An 18059-nucleotide genomic window follows, 5' to 3' on the forward strand; every position below is an offset into this window, starting at 1 on the left:
GAGAGATACAGGACCTAATCAGTCTCTCATAGTAATAGATGGACGTATTACACTCTTTCTCATCTGTTACCTGACAGTGTGGTAATTTGTGGGATAGATGGACAGAAATTTAGCATTCCCATGTGTAAGATCAGGTTGGAATGCCAACTCAAGATTGGGGAAGGTACAGTGGAAGTAATTGACAGAGTGTCAGTTCCAGGGATACAATTTGTTCTTGGGAATGATTTAGCAGGATCCAAGGTGGGAGTGACACCCCTTGTTGTGGAGATGCCCCCAAGGAAGACCAGGAAACTGAGGAGTTTAAAGACAAATGCCCTGGTATTTTCCCAGACTGTGTAGCAACAAAATCCGACTATCATAAGTCACAGAACAAAGCAACAACTAAAGAGAAAGATGAAGGAGTTGAGGTTCAGTTAGTGAACACCTTGTTTGGTGTAATGCTGCAGGAAAAACCTGAACAGGCAGAGGGTCATACCTGAAAGGATAGTGGGCTTACAACAGAAAGATGAGACAATAAAAGGTCTATATGTTGAAGCATACTCAGAAGAGAAGGCTTATTATCTGAAAGGTAGAATCCTAAGGTGGAAATGGAGACCATGACAGGTTAGTGCAGAGGAGAAATGGGCCGAAGTGCACCAGATTGTGTTGCCGGTAGATACAGACAGGAGGTGATATGGGTAGCACATGAACTACCTGTAGGAGGTCATGTAGGGACACAGAAGACTCAGGCTAAGGTACAAAAACATTTCTATTGGCCTGGAATGCACAAGGATGTGGTTAACTTTTGCCGTACATGTCATACATGCCAAATGGTATGGGCGGCATGGTGGCACAATGGTGGCACTGCTGCCTCCCAGCGCCAGAATCCCGGGTTCAGTTCCCACCTCAGGCAACTGTCTGTATGGAGTTTGCACATTCTCCCCGTGTCTGCGTGGGTTTCCTCCGGGTGCTCCGGTTTCCTCCCACAGTCCAAAAATGTGCAGGTTAGGTGAATTGGCCATGCTAAATTACCCGTAGTGTTGGGTGAAGGGGTAAATGTGTGGGTCTGGGTGGGTTGCTCTTCGGGGGGCTGACTTGTTGGGCTGGAGGGCCTGTTTCCACACTGTAAGTAATCTAATCTAATCTAAGCCACAGGCGCGAATAAAACCAGCACCTTTGTGGCTAATTCCCGCATTTGAAGAATCTTTCACGTGGGTTATAATTGATTGTGTCGATCCCCTCCCAAGAACTAAAAGTGAGACCAATACCTGCTAACCATAATGGATGTGTCTCCCAGATTTCCAAAGGCAATTCCATTGCAAAGTATTATGGCAAAGAGGGTGGTAGAGGAGTTTGTAGCTTTTTTCACCCAGTATGGGCTACCCAGAGAGATTCAATCACACTAAGGGTCTAATTTTAGTGCTAGGCTGTTTAAGGAAGTCATAGGTAGCTGAGGCATACAGCACTTGAAGTCAAGTGCACATCATTCTGAATCCCAGGGAGCTTCTGAAAGGTGGCATCAGACCGTGAAGGCCATGTTGACAGCTCACTGTCAGGATTACCCAAATGATTGAGGTAAAGGTATCCCATTCATATTGTTTGCCATTAGAGAGGCCACAAATGAATCTACTCAGTTTACTCCCTTTGAGTTAATATTCGGACATGAGGTGAGAGGGCCGTTGAAATTAATTAAATAGAAATTGACAGGACCAAAGTCAGAGATCTCACACTTGGATTATACATCAGAGGTGAGGGAGAGATTAAATCAAGTGGGTGAGTTAGCCAAACAGCACCTGAAGAGGGCACAGCATAGAATGAAGCAGGTGGCAGAAAAAAATCCTGAAATTCCGATGTCCTCCAATGGGGATGATGTATTAGTATTGTAACCAGTGATAGAAGATCCCTTCAAAGCCAGGTTTAATGGTCCTTGTCAAATTGAGAAATTGTTGAGTTAGGTGAACTATCTGATAAAGATGCCAGATAGGAAAAAAACTGTATCGGGTATGTCAGGTGAATATGCTGAAACCTTTTTGCAATAGAGAGAAGAAATTGGAGAAACAGGTGTTAGTTACTACTCTTCAGAGTGAGGATGTCATGGAGTTTGATGTGCCTCAAAATATGTTTAACAATGAGGAAGTACTTGAGGAGTGGGATAGCTTAGTAAATTATCTGTCTCAGGAACAATGAAAGCAGTTGAAAAGTTTGTTACTGCAGCATGAGGACATATGCAGGAATAAGATGGGGATAACTAATGCTTTGTGCATGAGGGTGGAAGTAGGGAATGCTATTCGAGTAAAACAACACCCCTATAGGCTTAATCCTTTCAAAGCCACACAAGTCCAGAAGGAAGTGGATACGATGCTCACCAAAGACATCATCGAACCAAGTCAGAGTGATTGGAATTCGCTGATCGTGTTAGTTCTGAAACCTGATGGGACTCAATGATTTTGTGTGGACTTTCAGTCAATAGTGAGACTGGACGACTGGACAGAGAAAGTTGGACAAGCCAATTACATCACAAAGTTAGATTCACTGTGTGGTTATTGGCAGATACCTTCATCAGAGAAAGAGAGAAAGTTTCTGTGTTTGTAACCTCAAATGGGCTATATAAATTCAAAATGATGCCCTTTGGAATGAAGAATGCACCCACCACATTACAAAGGCTCATGGACAGAGTTGCGGCTGGGTTAACAAACTGTGTACTCTATCTGGAGAATGTAGTGATCTTTAGTAAGTCATGGGAAGATCACATGGTACAGTTTGGCAGTGCTCTTTGACTGATTAAGAGAAGCAAAACTGGTAATAAACTTAAAGGAAACAGAATTCACGAAAGCAGAGATGATGTTCTTGGGACATCGATTATGGAAGGTTGACCCCAAGGAATGCAAAGATGAAGGCCATCGAGGAATTTCCATGACCAACCTCGAAGAAAGAGGTGCTTCGGTTTTTGGGACTAAGCAGATTCTACTGGAAGTTTGTTCCAAACTTCAGCAGCATGGTGGCACTGAAGAAGAACACACAATTTCAGTGGACAGAACAATAATGCCAGGCGGCATTTGACAATTTACCAGTTTTAGCTACACCACATTTTTTGGAACCCTTCAAAGTTGCAATCGATACTAGTGATATAGGAGTTAAAGCTGTACTGCTACAGGAAGATGAGGATGGAATTGTACGGCCAATTGTTTACTTTTCAGAGAAACACAACACCCACCAATGAAAATACTCTACCATTGAAAAGGAATTATTGATTTTGTTACTGGCCTTACAACATTCAAATTTTTTTGGGATGAACAATGTCTGTGAGACAGTTGTGTACACAGATCACAATTCTCTTACATTCTTGGAATGATTTAAAGACAAGAATATGAGACTATTTCATTGGAGTCAAATGTTAGACTTTTAATTTACAAATTGTACATGTCACAAGTTATAAGAATGTGTTATCGCTGATGTAACGGATAAAGTATAGATAACATTGAACAGATACCAATGTTTTATATATATGTGTGTGCATATAGAAGTTAATACGAACTTAGGTTATGTATTTCATTGTCATGGGGTTAACAATTAGGAAAAAACAAATGAAAGCCATCTTTTCATTATGACAGTTTATTTTTTCTTAAGGGGGGGGAGGTGTTATGAAGTTGAAGGCATGTACTATACCTTAAGAGAGAGTGAATGCCATTTTACACTGAGAGATTACAAGCACTTGTCATAGAACTAGCTAGCAGCAAATTGAAAAAATGTAACATTTGGCATGAAACAGATACCTTGAGTTCAGGTTGCTATTTTGACAACAATCCAAATTTAACCAATCAGTTTAAATTATGCCCCAGGATACTAAAACCCAATTTATTTTGAATTTATTGTTTTTGCCGACCTAAAATCAATGAGACAAGCTGATGTTGGGGGGGAATGAAGAAGCAGGTGTTTTGAAAATTAGACACAGACCAACTGCCACCTAGAGAGAAATTGCCTTCAAAACACTCTCTATCAAACGCACCTTTTTCATATAAAGCATTGTTGCAGCAAAAGACAGAAGATGCCATAGGGAAATCTTCAGCCAGAGGAAGACAGACACCAGCAACAACAGTTTTGAACTTAAATTGATGTAAATTTTAATACAGGTTCTTATGGCAATAGTACGTTGTGATAGAGCTGGAGGCAGATAACAAGCAGTTCAGAGAAAGGAGGTTTAGAATTGTAAATAGTTGTTGTTGAATGTTCACTTTTAGAGTTAAAGAATAAATTGATTCCTTTTCCATTTAAATAGTGGAATTTGGGAGTTCTCTGTCTCTCACACTTTAACAGATTATGACGTAAGGTGAGCTTTTCTATGTGTTTGGTTTAATTAGTGGGAGGGTTCACTGCTGTGATGTAACACTCAACAAAATAATAAAAACTGACCAGTTGGAATCGACTTAGGCACTTGAAATGACAAGGAGTGGTGCTGGAAAAGCACAGCAAGTCAGGCAGCATCCGAGGTGTAGGAAAAATCGATGTTTCGGGCAAAACCCTTCATCATCCAATTTTTCCCTGCTCCTTAGATGCTGCCTGACCTGCTATGCTTTTCCAGCACCACTCTAAACTTGACTCTGATCTCCAGCATCTGCAATACCCACTTCCGCCAATGGCAGGAAAAATCCTTTTGACTAGCAGAGTCCTCTTCACTAACATCTGGGGGCTAGTGCCAAAATTATCTCACAAACTAGTCAAGCAACAGCTCGACATAATCATACTCACATGTCCTAGACATCACCATCACCTTCCCTGGATATTTCCTGTTGCACCAGCAGAACAGACCCAGCAGAAAAGACAGTACAGTCGAGAGGGAATTGCCCTGAGAGTCCTCAATGTTGACTCTGGACCTCATGATTTCTCAAGGCTTCAGTTTAACGTGGCCAAGAGAACTTGCTGCTGATTACTATGCACTACCCTGCCTCTGCCGATGAAGATCCTCCATGTTGAACAACAGGACACAAATTGCACTTTGGGTGGGGGATTTCAATGTCTACCACTAAGAATGGTTTAGCAGCATCCTAAAGGATATAGGTGCTTGACTGTGTCTGCAGCAGATAATGAGGTAACCAACAAAAGGTAAAAACATACTTGGCTTCATCGTTACCAATCTGCCAACTGTAAATCAAGAGTATCAGTAAGGGTGACCACCACACAATCTTTGTAGAGAAGATATCCCATTTTCTCCAAATGTGAGTGTGTGATGCTATTTTCTCTGAGTGTGAGCAAGCAGTGCTGTCTCTCCCCGAGTGTATCAGAGTGACTCTGATACTCTCTCAGTGTTAGTAACAACCCCAATCATCCCAGTGCAACATGTACTCGGTTGCTTTGCTCTGATTGTTGAAGGCAAGAGTGTCTTTTCTCATTCGTGATCAGGACTGATTCTCTCTGAAGAGTGTTTGATGGATGAAATTTCCTTCATGGCTTTCTTTCCTTGTGGCTTTTTATTCCCTCACACGCATCTTTGTGCCCAGCTCTCTTCCTCCTAATGGGAGGTGACAAAACTGTTGAGTAACTGTTAGAGACATCGTTAATAAATAACAGGACACTCGAACCTCAGAGGAACAGAGGGATCTTGGGGTGTTTGTTGTCAAACCCTTGTCAGTGGCAGGACTGGTGAATAGAGTCACTAAGAATATATATGAGATGCTTGCCTTTATCAGTTGAGATGTAAATTGTAAGAGCAGGGAGCCACACAGGACTTTGATCCAACCATAGCTGGAGTATTGTATATGGTTCTGGCCACCACACTATTGCCTGGGATGGAGCATTTCTGAAGAAGGGCTGGTCTAGGCTAGGTTTCTTTGGAGCAGAGAAGATTGAGGGAGGTTGTGACAGAGTATGTGAGATTATGAGAGGCATGGGGCCATGTTGAATGGAAGGCAGCTGTTCCTCTTAGTCCAAGGTTCAATGACAAGGGGTGTAAGTTTTAGGTGAAAGGAAGGAGGATTAGAAATGGATTTTAGGAAAATACTTTCACCCAGAGGGCAGTGGAGGTTTGGAATGATCTGCCTGGGAGGGGAGTTGAGGTGGGGAACCTGACAATCTTTAAAAATAATTTGGATGAGCCACTTGAAATGTCATAACGCTCAAGGTTGGGGCCTAGTGCGGATAAGTGGGACTAGTGAAGATTGAGGGGGAGGTAGGTCGGTGCAGACTCGATGGGTCGAAGGGCCTCTGCTGTACTGGGTGGAGAGATCCCTTTAATGGTTAAAGGGAGAGCCACAGCCTGCAGTGTCTCCTCCCCCTGTCAGAGGTTGATTTGTTTGTGTGCTGCCGTGTACTGGGTTGGATTTCTGACCCTGTCTCCTGCCGGCTTCGCCTCGGGACGGTGTTTCGTTGCTGATTCCAGGAGAATGAAGCTTTTCCAGTAAACATTGTATCAAGGGCTGATGTGAGTGCGCTGCTGTCAACTGGGCAGGGCCGGGCTGGGCTCATTATCCCCGGAGACAGGGAGGAGACTGTGCTGGCAGGATGACAGTCCAGCCGGGGAGCCGGCACTGACTGACTGACTGAGAGAGAGAGGTTGCCTGGTGTTCACTCCTTCGCTGTCTGCAGACCCTGTGGAGGAACATGGAGCCCCTCCGTCCCCGGCTGCCCTGAGTGGGGCTAGCAACACGGTCCTGATCCACGGCCCCGGCAGAATCACAGAACCGCCTACAGCCTGCAGGTGAGTGCTTGAGGAGTAGCTTTGTTCTGAGCTGGAAGGAGAGAGCTGACCGACTGAAGATACTGGACACTGCAATTAGACTCAGTGGTGGAGTTATACCTGGAGCTCCCTCGCATACCCCTACACCCTAGACATAGACACAGTGAGACTTTGACCACTGATACAGACTGACTGCACATGCACACAGGGACTAACACACATACTGACTGAACTGACATACAGGGACATGACACACAGAGACTGACACACACTGACTGCACAGACAACACAGGGACACATTGACACATACACACAGACTGACACACACTGACTGCACAGACAACACAGGGACACATTGACACATACACACAGACTGACACACACTGACTGCACAGGCAGGGACACATTGACACATACACACAGACTGACACACACTGCACAGACACACACAGGGACACATTGACACATACACACAGACTGACACACACAGACTAACACACTGCACAGAAACACAGGGACACATTGACACATACACACAGACTGACACACTGCACAGACACACACGGACGCATTGATACATATACACAGACTGACACACACTGACTGCACAGACACACACAGGGACACATTGACACATACACACAGACTGACACACACAGGGACACTGACATATACATGCACAAACTGACACATGCTCACTGACTGCACAGGCACACACTAACTGCAGAGAGAGAGAGAGTGATGCATTCACACACACACCGAGTGCACGGATACACACACTCTAACATGCACAAAGTCTGATACACTGACACAGACGGACACATTTACACTCTGATATGCACAAAGACTGACACACAGACATGCGCTGACACAGTGAATGCACACACTGACAGACTGACACAGACTGACACTGATACACCGACTCAAACTGACACATTCCCTCTAACATTCTCAGACTGACACTGACATACACTCTGACACACACAGGCACATATATGCATACTTACATAGATGCTTACACTCAGACACATACAGAGACAGTCATATGCAGAGACTGGATGGCACATACATACCGATACTGACTGACACACATCCATACTGACAGATACAAATTGACACTCAAATACACTGACTAATGCTGCTGTACATGCTGACACACATCCGCTTATTCATCTTTACATACATACATGGATATGGACGTGCATATGCGCACACACTCTCACAAGCACATATACATACCTGTGTATATACACACACACACATCCACCATACATGCATACTTAGATGCACACACAGAAAATCATATACACACTCTCAGACATATACACACATATGCACACATGCCCATGCACTCTCGTACACATTCACACAGACACACAAATGCGCACATAAACAGAAACGCAATCGCATACGCTTACATGTGTATTAATATAGACGCATATAAACACATAGGCACCCATGCATGAGTTCACACATATGTGTGCACACACAAAAGCAGGCAAACTGTGCAAGGGAATAAAATGTTACAGGCACACATTCAATAGGAGAAGATTCATGCCATGGATGCTGGACTTTGAAGTTAAAAACAGAAAATGTTGGAGGAATTCAGCAGAACTGGCAGCATCTGTGGAGAGAGAAACAGAGCTAACTTTTCAAGAGTTCAGGACAGGCAGATTCGTAAGTGTTGGTCTGATTCTGTTAGGCTGGCAAAATTCAAGTTCAAATCCTAAACTCTTATCTATTGTATAGTTTAAATTCTCAGTAATGGCTTGGTAACGATCAGAAACGTGTGACAAAAAGCACAGCTGAATCCAGGTAGAGGTGGGTACTGCAGATGATGGAGATTAGAGTCAAGATTCGAGTGATGCTGGCTGGAAAAGCACAGCTGGCTAGGCAGCATCTGAGGAGCAGGAAAATCGATATTTTGGGCAAAGGCCCATCATCAGGAATGAGGCCTCATTCCTGATGATGGGCTTTTGCCCGAAATGTCGATTTTCCTGCTCCTTGGATGCTGCCTGACCTGCTGCAATTTTCCAGCACCACTCTCATCACAGCAGTAGGCCATTCAGCTCATAATGCACCATTTCATAGAAAATCATAAAGTTCACAATCAGTGTGGGAACAGGCCGTTTGGCCTATCGAGTCCATATCGACCCTCCGAACAGCATCCCACCTAGACTCATCCCCTAATCTATCCCTCTAACTCACTTATTGACTGTGGGAAGAAACCAAAGCACCCGGAGGAAATCCGAACAGACATGGGGAGAATGTGCAAACTCCATGTGGACAGTCATCCAAGGCTGGAATCAAACCCAGGTCCTTGGTGCTGTGAGGCAGCCGTGCTAACCACTGAGCTACTGTGCCGCCTCACGACGATGCTAAATTTTCTATCTCCGTGTTGTATTCCTGCAGTCTCCCCATACCCCTTGATAACGTCCACTTTGAGAACTGTATCTGTTTCTTTCTTGAATTTATTCGATGACCTAGCCTCCAGTGCCTTCTGTGGGAAAGAACCCCACAGGCTGACCACCCTCTGAGGAAAGAAATGTCTCCTCATCTCAGTCCTAAATGACCTGTGTTGGACCCTGAGACTGTCCTCTGATTCTAGACTTTCCAATCAGGAAAAATGTCCCACATCTAGTCTGTCCAGTCCTGTTTGAATTTTATACGTTTCAATGAGATCTCCTCTCTATTTTCTAAACTCCAGTGAATACAGGCCCAGATGAACCAATTCTCCTAGAACACTCTTGCTATCCCCAGTACCAGCCTAGTGAATGTCGGCTGCACTCCCTCTATGGCAAGTATGGCACTTCCTTTGGCAATGAAAACTGCACTCAATATTCCCGGTATGGTCTCACCAAGACCCTGTAATTCTGCACAAAGACATTCCTGCTCCGGTACTCAAATTCTTTTGCTGCACCTTTGTGTTTGCTTTCAGTGACTGTTATACAAGGACACCCAGGTTCCTTTTATACATTACATTTTCAGATCTTTCACAATTTAAATCATAGTCTGCAATTCTGTTTTTCCTACTGAAATGGATGCTTCACATTTAGCATAAATCCATGATGACTTTATATAATCTTGTTTGGATTCTTGAAGTGCTCTATTATCCTTTAATTATAAACTTCAGCATTTTCCAACTGCTAATGTCCGACTAACCAGTCTATAATTCCCAGCTTTTCTCTCTGCTTCCTTTTTTAAATAGTGAGGTGACATTTGTCATCCTCCAATCTGATAGGACTGTTTCATAATCTACAGACTTTTGAAAGGTGACAACCAAAGCATGCATTATTGCTCGGGTCACCTCCTTTATTACCCTGGGATGTGGATTATCAGGCCCTCAGAATTTATCAGCTTCTGTCCCATTATCAGTCCCATTAATTTCTGCAACACTTTTTCTATTCAATTTCTTTTTCTGCATTGGACCGTTGGTCACACCACATTTCTGGCAGGTTATTTGTGTCTTTTTCCATGAAGACAGAATTAAAGTAATTGTTTAAATGCTTCCCATTTTCTGCTCTCCATTCTCTTCTGTTTTGGACTGTAAAGAACACACATTTGCCTTCACGAATCTTTTTCTTTTTACAATCTTTTTCTTTTCACATAAACTTTTATAGTTCGCTTTTATTTTCCTTGCAAATTTACTCTCGTGCTATGTTTCCTCCTTTAAGTCCTCCTTGGTGAATTCTAAATTGCTCCTAGTCTCCAGGTTTGCTTTTTTTTCTGCAACTTTACATGACTTCTCTCTGGAGGTGTGATGGCATTGTTACTTAAAGATGAAATCAGTGGCCTTGTGAGAAAGGATGCCATCTTTAATTTATTTTGTCAGCCATGGTTGAACCACTTTCCTGTTGTATTTTCTTTCACGAGAAATGAATGTGTAATTGTTGGAATTATTGCATTCTTTAAATATTACTCAATGTCTGTCCATCATCAGTCTTTTAATCAGGTCACCCAATTTGTCATAACTGATTTACCTCTCATATTTTTGGAGTTTCCTTTGTTTAGATTTGGGACCCCAGTTTCAAATTTGCCAAACTTTCAAATCAGTTTGCCAGCCAACTGAGTTAACTAATCCCTGTAAATATATATTAAAGGCACCCTTGATCATTGCAGCATGCTTTTTACATGCATCCCTAATTTCCTGTACTTTGCAGTACTACTGTATGGAGGTCAATCAACAACCCCACATAATGTTTTTGACCACTTATTCTTAGCTCCACCCAACTGTTTCTACTGCCAGATTTTCTGAGCCAGTATCCTTTCTCACAATGCCACGGATTTCATCTTTCAGTGACAATGCCATCACACCTCCTTTTCCTTTTTGCCTGTCCTTCCTAAGGATTAAAAACACTTGGATATTCAGGTCTCAGCCTTGGTCACCTTGTAGTCATGTCTGCATAATCACAATCATATTGTACCCATTTGTGTTGTTCATATATCTGTTTTATTGCAAATCCCCCATGCATCCAGAAGTAGCACCCTTTATTTTTCTAGTTTTTTTTTCATATTTTTACACATGTTAGACCATTATATATAAGGAGCAGAATTAGGCCATTCGGCCCATCAAATCTTCTCGCCATTCTATCATGGCTGATATATATCTCAACTCTATTAGTCTGCCTTCTCCCTATAATCCTTGATCCCCTCACTAATCCAGAACCTAACTATCTCTGTTTTAAAAACTCTCAATAAAGGCCTCCATAGCCTTTAGTGACAATGAGTTCCACAGATTCGCTACCCTCTGACTGAAGAAATTGCTCCTCATCTCAGTTCTAAAGGGTCATCCCTTCGTTCTGAGGCTGTGCTGTCAGGTCCTAGTTTCTCCTATTGGGGAAAACATCTTCTCCATATCCACTCTTTCTAGTCCTCTGTGTTCTAAGTTTCAAAAGGATTCCTTCCCCCCCCCCCCACCCTGCCCCCCACCAATCCTTCTAAACTTCATTGAGTACAGATCCAGAACCCTCAACCAGTCTTCGCATAACAAGCCCATCATTCATGAAAATGTCCTCTGGACCCCCTACAAACACATCCTCCTTTAGATACAGCATGCCAAACTGCTCACAATATTCCAAATGCATTCTGGTCAGAGCCTTATACATCTCTTGAATTCTGGCTCGTTTAAAATGAATACTAATTTGCCTTCCAAACTGCCAACTGAACCTGCTTGTTAACTGTAAAACCCTGAACTAATACTCCCAAGTACCTTTACGCTTCAGATTTTTCATTTAGAAAATAGTTTACGTCTCTATTCATCCTACCAAAATGCATAACCTCACACTTGCCCACATTATGGGGCAGCACAGTGGCTCAGTGGTTAGTACTGCAGCCTCACAGCACCAGGGTCCCGGGTTCAATTCCAGCCTTGGGCAACTGTCTGTGTGGGTTTCCTCCGGGTGCTCCGGTTTCCTCCCACAGTCCAAAGAGGTGCGAGTCAGGTGAATTGGCCATGCTAAATTGTCCACAGTGCATTAGTCAGAGGTGAATGAGTTTAGGGGGGTTACTCTTCAGAGGGTTGACTTGTTGGGCCGAAGGGCCTGTTTCCACACTGTAGGGAATCTAATCTAATCTATATTCCACCTGCCACTTCTTTGTCCACTCTCCTAACCTATCCAAGTCCTTTTGCAGCCTCCATTATTCTTCAACATTACCTTGCCCTCCACCTATCTTGGTGCCATATTCAAACTTAACAACAATGCCTCAGTTCATTCTTCCAGATCATTAATGTATAACGTGAATAGTTATGGTCCCTGAGGATCTCCAATAGTCACCAATTGCCATTCTGAAAAAGACTCCCTTTATCCCCACTCTCTGCCTTCTGCCAGTCAGCCAATCCTCTATCTGTGCCAGTACCTTGTCCCTAACAGCACGTACTCTATTCTTATCCAGTAGCCTCATGTACACCACCTTGTCAAAACCCATTTGGAAATCCAAATAGATCACATCCACTGCTTCTCCTTTGTCTAAGCTGCTGGTCGCCTCCTCAAAGAATTCTAACAGATTTGTCAGGCATGACCTCCCCTTGACGAAGCCATGCTGACTTAGTCCTATTTTACTCATGCACTTCCAAGTACTCTGCAAACTCATCCTTATTAATGGACTCTAAAATCTTACCAATGACCAAGGTCAGGCTAACCAGGCTATAGCTTCCTGTCTTCTGCCTCCTCACTTCTTAAACAGAGGTGTTAAATTCACCATTTTCTAGTTCTCTGGGATCCTCCCTAATTCCAGTGATCCTTGAAAGATCACCACAAATACCTTTACAATCTCCTGAACTATCTCTTTCAGAGCCCTGGCGTGTAGCTCATTCGGTCTTGGTGATGTATTCAACTTCACACCTTTCAGTTTCCCCAGCACCTTCTCCTTAGTGATGGCACCTATACTCACCTCTGCCCTGACTCTCCTGAAGTTTGGGGATGCTGCTGCTGTCTTCCAGTCTCAAACCTGATGCAAAGTACCTATACAGTTCCTCCTGTGTCCCAGTTTGCTGCTTCCCCAGACTCATTTTCCAGGGGTCCAATGTCCACTCTTTGGTATCTAAAAATACACTTGCAATCTTCTTTTATATTACTAGCTAACGTATTCTCATATTTCATAATCTTCTCCCTTATTGCTTTTTGTGTTAACCATTGCTTTTTTTTAAGGCCTCATGCTTCTCACTATTCTTTACCACATTGGATGCTTTTTCTTTTGCTTTCATGCAGTCCCTGACTTCCTGTGTCATCCGTGGTTGCATGGTCCTCCCCTTGTTTGGCTCTTCCTCCTCAGGATGAATTTCTATTGCGCTTCCCGAATCACCTTCAGAAACTCCTGCCATTGTTGCTCCACTATTCTCCCTGATAGGCTCTCCCTTGAAATCAACTCTGGCCAGCTCCTCCCTCATGTCTTTCTACTTGCATTTACTCAATTGTAATACCGACTAGGAGGAAGTGAGGACTGAAGATGTTGCTGATCAGAATCGAAAGTTGTGACACTGGAAAAGTATAGTAGATCAGACAGTATCTGAGGAGTAGGACAATCAACTTTTCATACATTCCTGTTGAAGGACTTCTGCCTGAAACATCGATTCTCCTGCTCCTCAGATACTGCCTGATGTGCTGTGCTTTTCCAGGGCCACACTTTTCAAATCAGTTGTAATACCGTTAATTCTGCTTTCACCTTCTCCCTCTCAAAGTGCACGGTGAATTCTATCACATTATGGTCACTGATCCCAAGGGCATTCTTTACCCTAACCTCCCTAATCAGATCTGCCTCATTACACATCACCATCTGTTCCCCAGATATTCCATAAATTCCTTTTCTTGAGATCTACTACCAACTTTATATTTCCAGTCCACCTGCATATTGACGTCCCCCATGATTTTGTAATAGTGTATTTCTTTTCTATCACCTGATTTATTTTCTCTCCCACATCCAAATTACTGCTAGGAGGCCTGTACACCACTCCCAACACAATTGTTTTTCCTTTGCAGTTCCTCAATTCTACCCACACAGAATCTCTGCCTTCTGACTCTGCATAACGTGCTATCAATTTAATGTAATTTCTTACTAGCAAGGCAACCCTGCACCCCTGTCCATCTGCCTGTCATCTCGATTGGACGTAATCCTTGGATATTTAGTTCCCACCCCTAATTCCCTGTAGACATGTCTCTGTGATACCTTCAACATCATACCTGCTAATTTAGTTCTGCACTACAAGCTCATTTACCTTGTTTCTTCTACGGCGTGTATTTAAGTATAGCACCTTCAGTCCTGTGTTGACTGCTCCCCTTCCCCTGGTTGTCCCGTTATCTGCTGTCCATTCCATCGGTGCAGCTCTCTTTGTTTCCCCAGTAATGGCGCCAATGTCCCTTGAATTCAAACCCATTTCTCCCACACCAATCTTTGAGCTATGCGTTTACCTCTTCAATTTTGTTGACCTTGTGCCAATTTGCTCATGGCTTGGGCAGTAATCAGGAGATGATTACCTTTTTGGTTCTCCTTTTTAATTTAGCCCCTAGCTGCTCAGGTTCCCTCAGCAGAATCTCTTTCCTCTTTCTACCTGTATCATTGATGGACCAGTGCAAATGGATCTTTCGCCTCCATGTCCAAGATTCTCTGCAGCCCAAATGAGATATTCTGAAGCCAGGCACCAGGCATAGCCTTCAAGACTCTTGGTCCTGGCGACAGAGGGCAGTGTCTATTCCCCTCATTATGCTTTCCCTGATTACAATTACATTTCTCTTTTTTTTCTCTCCTCTTGAAAGTTTTCCTGTACCATGTTCATCCTCTTTCTCCACTGAGGGATGTACTATGACACTAGTTGTTGCTTCCCCTATTTCTCCTGATTTTCTACTTTTGCTTTTTACTCTTACTACCTTTTGTTATCCATCTTTGTTTCCCTCGTTCCTGTATCCTTGCTCAGACTCCCATCCCCCACTAGACTAAATCTGAAGTGAATGTGAAGATAATGGTCCCTGTCTTACTGAGTTGTGATATGGCCATCTTAGAACATAGAACATAGAACATAGAACAATACAGCACAGAACAGGCCCTTCGGCCCACGATGTTGTGCCGAACTTCTATCCTAGATTAAGCACCCATCCATGTACCTATCCAAATGCCGCTTAAAGGTCGCCAATGAATCTGACTCTACCACTCCCTCGGGCAGCGCATTCCATGCCCCCACCACTCTCTGGGTAAAGAACCCACCCCTGACATCTCCCCTATACCTTCCACCCTTCACCTTAAATTTATGTCCCCTTGTAACACTCTGTTGTACCCGGGGAAAAAGTTTCTGACTGTCTACTCTATCTATTCCTCTGATCATCTTATAAACCTCTATCAAGTCACCCCTCATCCTTCGCCGTTCCAACGAGAAAAGGCCGAGAACTCTCAATCTATCCTCGTACGACCTACTCTCCATTCCAGGCAACATCCTGGTAAATCTTCTCTGCACCCTCTCCAAAGCTTCCACATCTTTCCTAAAGTGAGGCGACCAGAACTGCACACAGTACTCCAAATGTGGCCTAACCAAAGTCCTGTACAGCTGCAACATCACCTCACGACTCTTGAATTCAATCCCTCTGCTAATGAACGATAATACTCCATAGGCCTTCTTACAAACTCTATCCACCTGAGTGGCAACCTTCAAAGATCTATGTACATAGACCCCAAGATCCCTCTGTTCCTCCACCTGACCAAGAACCCTACCATTAACCCTGTATTCCGCATTCTTATTTGTTCTTCCAAAATGGACAACCTCACACTTGGCAGGGTTGAACTCCATCTGCCACTCCTCAGCCCAGCTCTGCATCCTATCTAAGTCCCTCTGCAGCCGACAACAGCCCTCCTCACTGTCCACAACTCCACCTATCTTTGTATCATCTGCAAATTTACTGACCCACCCTTCGACTCTCTCCTCTAAGTCATTAATAAAAATTACAAACAGCAGAGGACCCAGAACTGATCCCTGCGGAACTCCACTTGTAACTGGACTCCATGCTGAATATTTACCATCTACCACCACTCTCTGACTTCTACCGGTTAGCCAGTTTTCTATCCAATTGGCCAAATTTCCCTCTATCCCATGCCTCCTGACTTTCCGCATAAGCCTACCATGGGGAACCTTATCAAATGCCTTACTAAAATCCATGTACACTACATCCACTGCTCTACCCTCATCCACATGCTTGGTCACCTCCTCGAAGAATTCAATAAGACTTGTAAGGCAAGACCTACCCTTCACAAATCCGTGCTGGCTGTCCCTAATCAAGCAGTGTCTTTCCAGATACTCGTAAATCCTATCCCTCAGTACCCTTTCCATTACTTTGCCTGCCACAGAAGTAAGACTAACTGGCCTGTAATTCCCGGGGTTATCCCTATTCCCTTTTTTGAACAGGGGCACAACATTCGCTACTCTCCAGTCCCCTGGTACCACCCCAGTTGCCAGTGAAGACGAGAAGATCATTGCCAACGGTACTGCAATTTCCTCTCTTGCTTCCCACATAATCCTAGGATATATCCCGTCAGGCCCGGGGGACTTGTCTATCCTCAAGTTGTTCAAAATGTCCAACACATCTTCCTTCCTAACAGGTATCTCTTCTAGCTTATCAGTCCGTTTCACACTCTCCTCTTCAACAATACGGTCCCTCTCCAGTATTTGAGGGATTGAATCCGTTCCAGTATTTGAGGGATTGAAATTCCTTCCTCCTCTCCCACCCCTCTAGGCGAGCATTCAACTGACCTATCCCATTGCTGCTCTCACTAACATGTGGAACTGGGAGTAATCCTGAGATTACTGCCTTTTGAGGTCGGGCTTTTTAAATATTTCCTATCTTGCAATATTGTGTGTTAAAACAATTAAACGATGTTCATCTGATGAGCTAGCTTGTAATAGAGGTCTACTTGGGTGACAGTATCTTTTGTTTTATGTCTGCTTTGAACTAGCAAATATTAACTTTTCTCAATGAGTCAGTTGTGTTGAGAAGGCTCCTGAACATCTGGCTTAATGCCCAAAACACATCATGGGCCGCAACAATATAGAGAATGCAGGCAATATTAGCAGTGCAGGAAGTGTGCTACAGTGGGAAAACATTGCTTACAATCTATTACAAATCAATTTAATTGGGGGCTGGCGACGGATGGGACTAGGAAAGTGAACAAGATGGAAGATCTGTGATAGATGGAGGCAGGAGAAATTAAATGGCCAGAAATTTCATAGTGCAAGACCAAAGGAGTGAGAATGGGATTAGTAAAGAAGTGAATACCTGAACTGGTTACAGCACAGATTAGATCATGTAGAAACTGAGAGAAACAGGAGCAGGAGTAGGCTATTTGGCCCTTTGAATCTGTTCCGCCATGCATGGCTGATCATCCAATTCAAAACTCTGTTCCTGCTTTCCCCCCAGACCCTTGGAACCCTTTATCTCGAAGACCTACATCTAACTCTTCCTTGAAAACATTCAATGTTTGTGTCCTCAACCACTTCCTGTGGTAGAGAATTCCACAGGCTCCCCAGTCTCTGGATGAAGACATCTCTCCTCAGCTCAGTCCTAAATGGCCTATCCCATTACCTTAGATTGTGACCCCTGGTTCTGGATTCCTTGACCATTGGGAACATCCTTCCTGTGTTTACCTGTCTCGTCCTATTAGAATGTTATAGATCTCTCTGAGATTCTCCTCATTCCTCGAAATCTAAGTGAATATAATCCTAACCTTTTCAGTCCCTCCTCAAACATCCATCCTGCCATCCCAGGAATCAGTCCGGTAAACCTTTGTTGCATTTCCTCCAAAGCCAAAATATCTTCCCTGGATAAAGAGATTAAAACTGCACCCGATACTCCAGGTACAATCTCACCAAGGCCCACACAAATCCAGTAAGACATCCTTACACCTGTACTTGAATCCTCCCATTCCAACTAGTTAT

The 18059-nt window shown here is 43.6% G+C and overlaps 1 protein-coding gene across 5 annotated transcripts in view; it reads left to right on the forward strand.

The window, feature by feature from the left end:
* Positions 1-6211: 6211 nt before the first annotated feature.
* The window catches only part of dok4 (docking protein 4), an 88501-nt gene continuing 76653 nt past the window's right edge, over positions 6212-18059 (forward strand). For 3 of the 5 annotated variants that reach the window (XM_072547544.1, XM_072547543.1, XM_072547547.1), the window contains exon 1: positions 6218-6670. The gene's annotated coding sequence lies outside the window, so the exon portion shown is untranslated. Of the gene's footprint in view, positions 6671-18059 lie in introns of all 5 variants that reach the window. The other 2 variants (XM_072547545.1, XM_072547548.1) reach the window with 2 other exon arrangements.

This window comes from Chiloscyllium punctatum, chromosome 26 (assembly GCF_047496795.1).
Source record: "Chiloscyllium punctatum isolate Juve2018m chromosome 26, sChiPun1.3, whole genome shotgun sequence".
NCBI classification, from domain to species: domain Eukaryota; kingdom Metazoa; phylum Chordata; class Chondrichthyes; order Orectolobiformes; family Hemiscylliidae; genus Chiloscyllium; species Chiloscyllium punctatum.